Source organism: Polypterus senegalus, chromosome 2, assembly GCF_016835505.1.
Source record: "Polypterus senegalus isolate Bchr_013 chromosome 2, ASM1683550v1, whole genome shotgun sequence".
Classification (NCBI taxonomy): domain Eukaryota; kingdom Metazoa; phylum Chordata; class Cladistia; order Polypteriformes; family Polypteridae; genus Polypterus; species Polypterus senegalus.
In genome coordinates, this window is record NC_053155.1 from 252,588,080 (window position 1) to 252,600,606 (window position 12,527).

Consider the following 12,527-nt stretch of genomic DNA (forward strand, 5'->3'; position numbering starts at 1 on the left):
TTCAGCTGTACGTTCATTTTTAGGGCTAACATCATGGTATTCAAAGTTTATACCACATTACGCCACGATAGTAGAACCTATGCGTGCTTGCTTACGTGGGCGATCCAACTTTGACTTCACAGAGGATGCACAGCGTAGTGTCCATAGGGTCAAGGAATTAATTCTGACCAGTTCTGCACTGGCATTATTTGATCCTGCTTTGCCTTCAACTATAGCAACTGACGCTTCAGACTACGGGCTACGTGAAGTATTTACACAAATGCATGCTGATGGAACAGAGCACACCATTGCTTTTGCTTCTCGTACACTTTCTCAGGCCAAGAGGAAGTATTCTACAGTGGAAAAGGAAGCCTTAGCGTGCGTTTGGGCAGTTAAAAAGTGGTGTACGTATTTGTGGGGACACAAATGAAAATAGATCACCAGGCCCTCACAACACATCTTACTACGAAAGGTATGGGGAGAGCTGGTTTGCATAATATCCGATGGTCGGCATGTCTCCTTTGCTTTAATTATGACTTGTTGTACCACATGGTGGCGCAGTGGTAGCGCTGCTGCCTCGCAGTTAGGAGACCCGGGTTCACTTCCTGGGTCCTCCCTGTGTGGAGTTTGCATGTTCTCCCTGTGTCTGTGTGGGTTTCCTCCGGGCGCTTCGGTTTCCTCCCACAATCCAAAAACATGCAGGTTAGGTGGATTGGCAATTCTAAAATTGGCCCTAGTGTGGGCTTGGTGTGTGGGTGTGTTTGTGTGTGTCCTGCGGTGGGTTGGCACCCTGCCCAGGATTGGTTCCTGCCTTGTGCCCTTTGTTGGCTGGGATTGGCTCTGGTGGACCCCCGTGACCCAGTATTCAGATTCAGCGGGTTAGAAAATGAATGAATGAATGAATGTACTGCCCGGGAGTGCAAAATTCGACTGTGGACTGCCTATCTCGACTCCCTATAACTGCTCCAAATGTGCTATCTGAATTAGAGCCGGAGTATGTTGCCCTTCTGTCCTCAGATGTGAAGGCAGTAAGCCATGCAGAATTCGAGGCTGCTTCTGCATCACGCCCAGAACTGAGTGCCGTATGGGATCACATTCATTCTGGATGGCCTGCAAATATTTCACCTTACTTTCACATACAGCATGAACTGTCTGTTAAAGATGATTTTGTATTCAGAGGATCGGATCGATTAGTTGTGCCGGTTAAATTGTGACAGGTAATTGTGGACACACGAGGGTCATCAAGGAATTGTCTACACAAAACAGAGGCTTCACGACCTGTACTGGATTAAAAGGCAGAAGTCTACGTGACCATTATTTTCAAGTCCTTCCGTGAGAACCCTAAATCCAAAGAGGACTGTTTCATTTATGTTAGGTAGAATGCCCAGAGGGGACTGGGCAGTCTAATGGTCTGGAATCCCTACAGATTTTATTTTTTTTCTCCAGCATCTGGAGGTTTTTTTTGTTTTTTCTGTCCACCCTGGCCATTAAAACTTACTATTATTCTATGTTAATTAATGTTGACTTATTTTATTTTCTTACTGTGTCTTTTATTTTTCTATTCCTTATTATGTAAAGCACTTTGAGCTACTGTTTGTATGAAAATGTGCTATATAAATAAATGTTGTTGTTGTTGTTGTACTGGTGGCCGAAAATGGATGATCTTGTCACCTGTCAGCCTTGCCAATCCAATGATAAGACCACAAAGGTGTGTGCTGCGCCGTTACCACCCGTACCTTGGCCAGACGGGCCATGGGAAAAAGTGGCCATTGATGTGATAGGGCCGTTTGAAATCGCACCTGCAGACTGTCGCTTTGCCTTCACACTAATTGACTATTATTCAAAATGGCCTGAAGTTGGTTTAACATCCCAAATTACTGCTTCAGCTGTAGTTGCTTTTTTAATATATATTTTCAGTCGCCATGGCAACCCTCAATGCTTGGTATCTGATAATGGTCCTCAGTTCACATCCTCTATGCTGACCACATTCCTAAAGGAGAGGGACATTTGGCACACTAGAAATTATCACCCTCAGGCTAATGGAGCAATTGAAAGGTTTAATCGAGTGCTCAAGGAAATGGTACAGACGCTTCATTTGCAGTGTAAGCCCTGGAAATCATCAATTACGGAATTCCTTCACATTTTTAGAGCTACGCCACATGCAACAACGGGTATTTTGCCCTTTGAACTGCTTCATGGGCGCAAGATGCGTACCAAACTGAACATATTGCTTTTGTCAACATCTGTTGGACTAGACGATGCAAGCATAAGACAACGAGTTGCTGCTAAACAGAATAAGATGAAGGAATACACGAATGATAGAAGAGGAGCTTGTGTCCCGTTACTGGCAAAGGGAGACACAATGCAAGTAAAAATGCCTACCCGTGTGTCTAAAGGATTGCCACATTACAGTAATCCCACACCTGTACTTGGCAAAATTAGAGTAAGTAGCTACATGCTTGGAGACGGTAAAGTATGGAATGCAGCGCGGTTGTCCCCTTGTGCACCAAGCCGCGGATCAATCCTCTGGTGCGCCTCCTGCTTCTCCGCATGAGTCACACGGGGATTCATTCCTTGAGAGTTTTCCGCCTCCGATTCCAACAGTGAAACCACCTGCTTTGTTGGTCCCTGAAGGAAATGGGAAGTCCACCTTAAAGGGCCGCTTATGCCGCCGTCCTGTGTGGTTAAAAGACTATGAGACGGGATCGTAACGCAAGACAAACAGATTAGTCTGTTGTTTTCTTTTGTTGTGTTATTTCCATTTTGTTAACGGCAAATTTTGGACGGGGGGTTTGGATATTTAAGAAAGGGGGAGATGTTATGTTGTGGTATTAATGTTATTTAATTTGGACAGTAGGGGGTACTGTACAAATATATATATAAATAGAACTGGGAGAGGGATGGGGACGAGTTCCCAAAAGGAGATTGTATGAGAGAGGCTTTTCAATAATAAAGAAGGTATTTGGAGATTTCTTTATGTACTAATCAGTATATAACAACCATCAGGTCACCTGCTTCCCAAAAGATCAAGGACTTACATACACTCTCTTTTGACTAACGCCCTTCACTCAGGAAATGTAGGTATTCACACAGAAATTAAACAAATACAAGTCTTAACCAATTCTTAATGGATGTTGACATGCCCTGAGACACCAGGCATATTGTGCAAATAAACAAATTTATTTTGTGGTTATTTCTCATGACCTAATTAGTTTAAGTAATATAAAAAATATAAAAATAAAAATATTATGTGTGCGGCAGATGTAATTGTTTAATTATTGTTGTCATGAAAGAAAAGTCTGATTTATTATAACCTTGTGGTGGCCTTCTGTTTGTCCATTTTGTGTAAATCTAATCAACTAAACAATAGAACTGTATGTCAAATACCAACTTCATTCATTGCATTGTCTTTTTCTGTGTAAAAAGAAATTAAAAAAGAAATAGATCAGACAGTGCAGAGATTTAATTGTTTGTTTGTGGTTTATACATTACCTATAAACTTGGATAACATTTAGTAAATTGTGAGTGACTGATGTAGAAATGTGTTTCTGTTCCTTATCTAATTTTCAAGTGATCTCAGTAAGATAACAAGAATGTTAATTTCCTTGTTAGCACTTTCCAATGTCAGCTCGGTAATTGCTCTTAATATAGGCTCATGTTGAGACGAAAGGGAGTGATTAGTGCTGAACTGAAGGAAAATATCAAAGGTGCTGTCACAAAAAAGAGCTATCATTCTGGTGATGGGTTGTCTATGGCTCATTGTTTTTTGGATTTTTTTGGATTGTTTAAAAAGACATATACACTTCTTATAATCCATCTATCTCATAAATAGTCTCACTGGTCTGAATAATGTTTTACTCCCTGTAAGAATTTATATTTTTCCTTCCTCTTTGCATAAATATACATTAAAAATGCTATGATTCATAAAATATATTTATTTTTTTTGTTTTTTTGCCAAAATGCATAAAATATGCTTATTCAAATAACAGTACTGGTGGAGGTCGTTGTTAACCCGGGGCTCGACCGATCTGGTATGGAAATTTGTATTGTTGTCTGCATATTGATTTTTGCAAAATTTTATACCGGATGCCCTTCCTGACGTAACCCTTCCCATTTATCCGGGCTTGGGACCGGCACAAAGAAACACACTGGTTTTTGCATCCCTATACCTGGTCTTAGCATCTAAAAAAATCTCTTTGACCACTGTGCTTCTGATTTTCGTTTATTCCTTTGAGAGTGTAGGATCGGCCTTTGTATGCCTTCACTACTGGTGTCAACTGACACTACAGTATCTTCTTCAGAGTCACAGAAGGTCAAAAAATCATTAAGGCTTCCTTTTAGTTCCAGAATGCCACTCTCCTGTGTAAATTCATGTTTCCAGACATTTTCCTAGGTTTGGAACACATTTTCTATTATATAAAAATATGATGGAAAGATTGAGAGTTTGCTCAATTTAGGAGCTTTTACCCTTTCATTTATCATCTTTTGATTAATGTAAATTCAAATCATCTATCTGTGCTTTCACATGCATTATTATAATCTGGTTATTCACAGAAATTTGGCTTCTAAAATGCCATGTAAACTCTTATTCTGTTTAGAGAAACTAGGTTATTGGTCTCCGAGAAACCTGGTTAACAGAAGTAGACTTCCCCACACGTAATTCAGTTATTTGGTTATGTAAACCCCTATCCAGGTTACATTTAAGGATTTTGTGATCTGTGCATGTCCATTGTACTCTCTTCACCCATGCATGGGTTATCTTTGCACACGCTTTCAGCTGCCACCGGTAGAAGGATCCATAAGATAAATTTCATGAGGCAAATGTTTGGGCAATTGCATTATTCCTTCTCCTGGTTGAAATAACCTTTTTCAATATTTTAGTAATGCATTAAAAGTAGCACGCACTAAGTACTTTCTTAAGTAATGAGTAACCTATTGCAATATTTACTTTATTGACTTAAAAATACTTGTGCTACTATCCCAGCATCATTGGGTATAAGACAAGCACACATACCCTACTCTGCTCCTTTGCAGAGTTCAGTCACAAGCAGAAACTTAGCAATAAAGTTTCAGTTTAGTTTTAATCAAGCTATTTTTATAGATATGTAGAAGCAGTGTGATCGGGTAGCAGCACTTGCCATGCCTCCCCTTGATAAGTTAGAAAAATAGAGTATTGTTTTAGCCATGGACTTGCCTGAATATGTGTTATCAAGTTCATTGTTCCAGTTTTCCTTATCTACACCAAACAGTGAAAGGCTGCTTTGTTTACCTGTGCATGTCTTACACACTCCAAGGAGTCAGTTCCTGTGAGCATGAAAATTACTCGACAGTATGAACTGCTCATTTAACTAATGATGTTTGTATTGTTTAAGATTCTGCATTGAATTTCAAATTGAAACCTGCTTAACTTTTGTAAGTAAGCTGTAAGGAATGGGCCTGCCAAATTTCAGCCTTCTACCTGCACGGGAAGTTGTAGAATTAGTCACGTTTGGAAAATTCAATATGGCGGCCGACAGTGGCGTCATACCACCGAAATAAGTACGTACATCGGTTTTGGTTAGCGAAGGGATTCCACCTACCAAATTTCGTGAAGATGGGGCCATAAATAAGAAAGTTCAACATGGCGGATGTTGTCGACCGTTATGACCGTTACGTGTAGAATTTGGAAATTAAACCTGCTTAACTTTTGTAAGTAAGCTGTAAGGAATAAGCCTGCCAAATTTCAGCTTCCTACCTACATGGGAAGTTGGAGAATTAGTGATGAGTCAGTGAGTCAGTCAGTCAGTGAGGGCTTTGCCTTTTATTATTATAGTTATATATAGGCCTGATCATAATCTGATATTTGGGTAGTTACCTACCAGGTAACGCTTGTGTAAGTTTCAAGAAGCAGATCATAGACATGTTATATAGTACCTGCCAAATAATAGAAAGTGTACACAACACGCATTTCGCCCTAATTGGGGCTTATCAGGTGAAATCACTTTTGCTTCCCATTGCAGGGATCAAACCTCAAATGTCAGCCCTCGAGGCAAAGTCTTAGACATTGCACCACAGCATCTGGTTCACTTATTTGACATGGTGTAGATCGGAATATTACATGCATATGTCTGATATTTGGGTGGTTACTTACCAGGTAACAATTGTGGTTGGTCAGCCAATCAGCACACATCCACCACCACCTCTCATTTGCCTCAGGCGCTGATGTCTGAGGTTCGATCCCCACAAGGGGAAGCAAAAGTGCATCCACCTGATGAGCCCAAATTAGGGCAAAGCATGTGTCCTGTACTCTTTGTATTATTTGGCAGGTACTATATTTATATATACAGTATATATAATATGTATATTTTGTCTTTATTAGAATCGTTTTCTAAAGCTTACATCACGGTGCTTTGACCAAGTTTATAAACCATAATGTACATCTCAGTTAGCCTTATTATTCTTGTGTAGTTGATCTGAAAGCTCAGAAGAAATGCAAAGTAAAATGAAAAAACTATATAGCACATTAATTCTTTGATTTAAATTAATGATTTAAAATTTTGGTATGTATATAAAAGTATACTAAATTAAAGCACAAAATAGTATCACAACTGATATACCTACATTTTTGATCTTTTTATTTCTAATAGCAGTATATATTTGTTTTTGAAGTTTCCTATTTTTGAGGCCAAGTGAGATCAGCAAAGTAAATGTTTATTATTTAGATGCTTTTTCATAACAGTCAACAATTACTTTTATATCTATAATGCATATAAAATGTCAACTATGAGATATATACAAGACAGTTCCGATTGTGTTAGACATTTCTTTTGACTTCTGAAGGTTACCTGACTTTTTAAAAATGTTTTTCTGTTTGGGTTTCACTTTAAAGCAATGACAAATTACTTAAGAATATGTTACTCACACCACAATATATCACTCATAAACCTGACACCTTCTGTTCCTTCTCAGTAATTCACACATGCCAGGCTGCTGTAGAAGAGGAAACAAAAGTGCCGGAACTCAAACCATCTTCTGCACATCCCTGACAACACTTGCTGTTTTCTTTGTAAAGGTTCCTGTCAACCACTGACCCATTTGAGAAGAGGTTCCTTGTAAACTATTCATTGTATTTTATCTTTATTACATCATGACATTTTATTAAAAAAATAATAAAAACAAGAAAGACACATGAGATTAAGTCATTAAAGGATAGAGATTTTTTCTCTTAGGTCACTAAAGTGTAACATAAAAGAACTGATGCAGTATTGACATTAGCTTGGGATCTTTCAATGTATTATAGGTAGTATCCATTTCACTTTTAAATTATGTTAAGTTTTCAACTATCAAATGTCAGTGTTTTATCTAGGATCTTTTTAATGAGAAAGAGAAAGTTCAAATATGAAATGTCTTTATGTTTGACTGAGTGGAAAAGTCTTTATATGCCATGGTCAACTACAGCCAAACCACTTTATGTTAGCTGCATTTTACAAATAAAAAAATGTGATATGTATATTTTAAAAAAGTGATAAAATGAGGGTGACGAGAATTTTTTCACAGTAGAGGTTGGAAATGCTGTGAGAGCATGTCCAGCTCTGTGGTCACCCTGTTATGTCTCCGGCCTTTGGAGCTACTAGGTAGCAGCAAATTTCCATTTGTGAACTTCATCAATTGTATTTTCTATTTCTCACCTTACATAAAGAAAATGTTTCCTTGCTCTACATTTTTACATTTAGTTTAATTAGAGAAAAAAAAGTGTATAGCTAAGGGAGTTTTATTATTACATTTTTTTTTAGTTCTGCTTTTGGTAATGGGATAATTGAGAAATCAGCTTCACCGACTGGCTCTTCATTATCATGAGCTTTGGATGAACATCTTCACGCTGTTTAAGTGGGTTTTCCACAGAGAGCCAACATGCATTAATTAACATCCTGCTTCTCTGTCTTCCCTTTTATTTGTTTTTTTTATGTGCTTAATGGAAAAAAGAAGAATATATTCCAAACAGAGATCCAAAAACAAATAACACATTGATACATGTATTGTCTTCATCAAAGCTACCCATAGTCACATTGTGCTCTGTTATTGTCACAAGGAATGCTTTGCCATTGAAGAGAGGTGTCAGATATTATAAAAGGAAAAAATAACAGTACGAGAATTTTTCATTATTTATGTGTGTGTGTGTGTGTGTTTTTTCAGCAGACATTTTTTCCTTTGTGTTGCAGAAAATATACTGATTTCAAAAGCTAAAAGAACTCAAATATCATGAATATATTTTTAATATTTCAACATTACCTATCTAATTGTTCTCAGTTTTTTTGTAAATAAGTGAATGATATGATATTATATTTTATTAAACGATACGTAAAAATGTTTTTAAAATTATATTGTCCAACTTGAAATATTATCCAGACTTGCAAGGCTGGTAGAGTTTTATACTAATAGATTCAGGCAGTAATTTTTGTTGAAGGTTCCTCTACCTAATACTGACCCAACGAAATATTTCATCCATCCATTATCCAACCCGCTATATCCTAACTACAGGGTCACGGGGGGTCTGCTGGAGCCAATCCCAGCCAACACAGGCGCAAGGCAGGAAACAAACCCCGGGCAGGGCACCAGCCCACTGCAGGGCACATGCACATACACACCAAGCACACACTATGGACAATTTTAGGATTGCCAATCCACCTAACCTGCATGTCTTTGGACTGTGGGAGGAAACTGGAGCACCCAGAGGAAACCCACACAGACACAGGGAGAACATGCAAACTCTACACAGGGAGGACCCAGGAAGTGAACCCGGGTCTCCTAACTGCGAGGCAGCAGCGCTACCACTGTGCCGCCCCTTATATCTTTTCATAATTCATAATTAATTTAAATGGACCAATAACATTTGACTTTTAATTTTTCTGTGCCAAGTTTTTGAGATGAGCAATAGCAAAAGTATTCTAATTAGATTAATTAATATATTAAATTATAACAGAACAGACACTCAAAAATTCAAAAGTTGTCTACAAGAGGAGACCGTGCTTTTACAGTAGCTGCCTCTATGGTTTAGAATAGTCTACCTTTTGATACTAGATTTGCGCCAACTTTGGTGCCTTAGCTTCTTAAACTTGTGTGAGAGTATTTTGGTGTATTTATTTACTGTATATATATATATATATATATATATATATATATATATATATATATATATATATGTATATGTGTGTGTGTGTGTGTGTGTATGTGTGTATAAATTGTTGAAAAAAAATTAAAGGGACACTTTGAAAACACATCAAATCTCAATCGGAAAAGAAATGTGTTAGGAACAAAAGGATGCCACATTTCTTGATGGAAATGAAAATTATCAACCTACAGAGGGCTGACTTCAAAGATACCCTGAAAATCAAAGTGAAAAAATGATGCGGCAACTCAAAATCGTACTCGATAGTTTGTATGGCCCCCACGTGCTTGTATGCATGCCTGAAAATGTTGGGGCATGCTCCTAATGAGACAACAGATTGTGTCCTCGGAGATCTCCTCCCAAATCTGGACCAGGGCATCACTAAGCTCCTGGACCATCTGAGGTGCAACTTCGCAGAGTTGGATATACCAAAACATAATGACCCAGAGGTGTTCTATTGGATTTAGGTCAAGCGAGCATGGGGGTCAGACAATGGTATCAATTCCTTCATCCTCCAGGAACTGCCTGCATACTCTTGCCACATGAGGCCAGGCATTGTCGTGCACCAAGAGAAACCCAAGACCCACTGCACCAGCATAGGGTCTGACAATGGGTCCAAGGATTTCATCCTGATACCTACTGGCAGTCAAGGTGCTGTTTTCTAGCCTGTAGAGGTCTATGCATTCCTCCATGGATATGCCTCCCCAGACCATCCCAGACCCACCACCAAACCAGTCATGCTGAACAATGTTACAGGTAGCATAATGTTTTGCACGGCTTCACTTGATCCTTTCTCGTCTTTCACGTGCTCAGGGTAAACCTGCTCTCATCTGTGAAAACCACAGGGCACCAGTGTTGGACCTGCTAATTCTGGTATTCTATGGCAAATGCCAATCGAGCTCCACAGGGCCGAGCAGTGAGCACATGGCCCACTAAGGGACACTGGGCCCTCAGGCCACCCTCATGAAGTCTGTTTCTGATTGTTTGGTCAGAGACATTCACACCAGTGGCCTGCTGGAAGCCATTTTGTAGGGCTCTGGCAATGCTCATTCTGTTCCTCTTTGCCCAAAGGAGCAGATACCGGTCATGCTGATGGGTTAAGAACCTTCTACAGCCCTGTCCAGCTCCCCTAGAGTAACTGCCTGTCTCCTGGAATCTCCTCTATGCCCTTGAGACTGTGCCTGGAGACACAGCAAAACATCTGGCTATGGCACGTATTGATGTGCCATCCTGGAGAAATTGAACTACCTGTGCAACCTCTGAAGGGTCCAGGTATCGGCTCATGTTACCAGTAGTGACAAAGACTGTAGCCAAATGCAAAACTAGTGAAGAAACAGTCAGAAAAATGAGGAGAGAAAAATGTCAGTGGCCTCCACCTGTTAACCCATTCCTGTTTTGGGAGTCGTCTCATTATTTCCCCTCTAGGGCACCTGTTGTTAATTTCATTAACACCAAAGCAGCTGATTAACAACCCCCTCTGCTACTTAACTGACCAGATCAATTTCCCAGAAGTTTCATTGTCTTGATATGTATACTCTGATTAAAAAGTGTTCCTTTAATTTTTCGAGCAGTATATATATATATATATATATATATATATATATATATATATAATTTATATATATGTGTGTGTGTGTGTGTGCGTTTTGATGTATTTATGGAAATTGTACAGCATTTTGGTCAACTTCTGTTGTTTTAAATGTGCTCTATAAATAAAATTGACTTGAGTTGACTACAGTTTTATTTGCGGTGTATAAGAGACTGGTAGAAATGACTGCTAGATTTCTTCTTTCGGCTGCTCCCGTTAGGATTCGCCACAGCGGATCATCTTCCGCATATTGATTTGGCAAAATTTTACACCGGATGCCCTTCCTGATGTAACCCTCCCCAGTTATCCGGGCTTTGATCCGGCACAAATATATACTGGTTTGTGCATCCCCTGTGGCTGGGTTGTTAGATTTCATCAATGAATGAACTTAATGTTTTCTTCAGTAAGTGAGCTTTAAATATTCATGATAAAAATCCGGATAGAGGTAAAATGTGTCCTTGTTGTGTCTTTAAGAGTAGTGAATCAACTGTACATTGTACCTTCAATTTTACATTTTATTAAGCTTAAATTAAGTTCATACTTCTAAATTCTAAATAAGCATTGTGTCATTGTTCATAAGGATTTGTTTTATAGTTTAAAATATTACAAATATAAGATATTGATATACAGAGGATGGTTCACGATTCTTTGAATTAATTAGGGTAAGTCAACACACAAGTAGTGTACTTTAGGAGGTCACAGCAGGTTTATCATTGCATACTCTTATCATATCTGGTGTTACTCCAAATTATGTGATGAGGGGATCACAAGCTATTATGAATCAAACACTATCTGACAAAGCAAATATTTTCTCCAAAATGGTTTCATTGGGCAACATTCTCAATGGACAATTTTAAGATGAATTAAATCATGCTTTGTACAGATTGTAGATTAATAATTCAACTCCAATCCTTGTCTGATGCTTTAGTTGCCACACTGGATATGCTTGATGCTTAGCAGATGCCAGAGTTATCATTCATCTTCCTATCACCTAATTGACTTCTGCAATTTGCTTCATGCTCAGCAGATGATACTGCCCTTCTTTTCTTTCTGTCAGTTTCCCACTACAGTTGCCATAGAAAAGACGTGAACCCTAATAGCCTTGCAAAGGTTGCCACTAAGCAAATGTTTTGCTTCACCAGCATGTATCGTGTAATGTTTCTCTGGCATATCCTCCTCTAGCCTGCTGTACACTTGTCACTAGTGGACCTCCTGAATCAAAGTACAAATGGCATATGGGCAGCTAGACCTTTAAATTTCCTGCTGGACCATCTTCCAGATGAACCACTTATGGGATTATTAAAAGGCTAAGAAACTGTTTATAGAACTATCTCTGCAAAGTTGTGGTCTCTGAGAATGCTATATTGAAACACATATTTCATTCCTTAATATGAAGGTATTTTAAAAATATTGATTCATTAACTGATCTTAATTATAAACGCGTGTCATCCATTAAGAATGTCCATCAACATGTGATTTGGACCACTATCAGATAAGTAAATAAACACAATTAATTACTAATATGAATCACAAGATTTAATAACTCGAGTCCCCACTGAGTACTATTATGTGTAAATGCAGTACATCCTCAATTATACAGTGTTAGTTTTTGTGTGTTATATGATTTTTATGCTTGTTTTGTTTCTTCTTATGTTGAATTATGCATCAGCTGCCCACCTTAGTGTTCTGTGTGGTTTAAAATTATTTTTAATTACAATATAACTAATAACTGTTTAGTATATTATTCCAGAAAAAGGACTAAATTCATATCTAAATTTCTATCTCTTTTATATGTACCATTTGACTTTACCATTT